The sequence below is a fragment of the Leuresthes tenuis genome, unplaced genomic scaffold, assembly GCF_036924035.1.
Source record: "Leuresthes tenuis unplaced genomic scaffold, fLeuTen1.0.hap1 SCAF_108, whole genome shotgun sequence".
In the NCBI taxonomy this organism is placed as follows: domain Eukaryota; kingdom Metazoa; phylum Chordata; class Actinopteri; order Atheriniformes; family Atherinopsidae; genus Leuresthes; species Leuresthes tenuis.
Genome location: NW_027325462.1, coordinates 61,727 through 63,232, shown reverse-complemented (window position 1 = coordinate 63,232; position 1,506 = coordinate 61,727).

Genomic DNA, 1,506 nt, shown 5'->3' with positions numbered 1-1,506 from the left:
CCGCTTTTTCCAAACTATGGTCGGCTATTCACAGCTTCCTCTCCGCCATACTTGTATGGTGGGATATTCACACCCACTTACATCCGAAAACCTCCGCCCCAAATTTTGTTGATATTTAGTCGGACATTCGCACCTTACCCGCTTTTGGCAAACTATGGCCTTCTTGCAGCCAAACAACTCTGATCTTGCTTTTGATGATGTAAGGTTGGATATTCAGACCTTGCTTCACCTGCTTTTCACCAAATATAGTCGGACATTCACACCTTCTTGCAGCCGAACACTTCCGCTCCACCTTTTAGTGTTCTATCACACCGTTTTTTTCACCGCATTTTATACATTATGGTTGGAAATTTTCAACCACTTTCATCCGAAGACCTCTCCTCCCGCTTATGTTAATATATTTGAACTTTAGTTTGACATTCAAACCTTCTTGCAGCTGAACCACCTCCGCTCCCTGTTTTGATCATATGTGGTCTGGCAATACTACCTTTTCTTACCCGTTTGTGAGTAATTATGGCTGGACATTCACACCTACTTGCAGCCGAACACAACCTCTCTCGCTTTTGATGATGTATGGACCGGCATTTTTACCTTTTCTAACACATTTTTCAGCAATTATGGTCGGAGATTCACACCTACTCACAGCCGAACAACTCCGCTCCCGCATTTGATGATGTATAGTCGGGCATTCTCACCCTTTCTCATCAGCTTTTTGCAAATTATGATCTGACATTCACACCTACTTGCAGTCGAACAGCTCTGCTCCCGCTTTTGATTATGTTTGGTTGGATATTCGAACCTTTTCTTAACTTCTTTTTACATATTTTGGTTGGACGTTCACACCTTCTTGTAGCCGAACACATGCACTCCTGCTTTGGATGATGTATGGTTGGGCATTCACACCTTTTTTTTGCCCATTTTTCAGGAATTATGGGTGGACATTCACACCTTGCAGCTGAACACCTCCTATCCCACCTATGATCATGTGCGGTTTGATTTTCGAAAAGTTTCTTTCATGTTTTCTAGCAATTATTGATGGACATGTAGACCTTCTTGCAGCTGAACACCTCCGCTCCCGCTTTTGATCATACATTGTCAGGCATTCGCACCTTGTCTTACCCACTTTTTACAAACTTTAGTCGAACAGTCACACCTTTTTGCAGCCGAACACCACCTCTACCGCTTTTGATGATGTATGGTCCAGCATTCTTACCTTTTCTAACACATTCTTCAGCAATTATGGTCGGACATTCACACCTACTCTGAGCCGAACACCTCCGCTCCCCCATTTGATGGTCTATATTCGGGCATTCTACAGCGGAAAAGACTCATTCTTATGTTTGGTTAGATATTCGAACCTTTTCTTAACTGCTTTTTACAAACTTTGGTCGGACGTTCACAATATCTTGCAGCCGAACACCTCCGCTTCCGCTTTTGATGATGTATATTCGGGCATACGAACCTTTTCTTACCCGCTTTTTACAAACCAAGGTCGGACTTTCACAC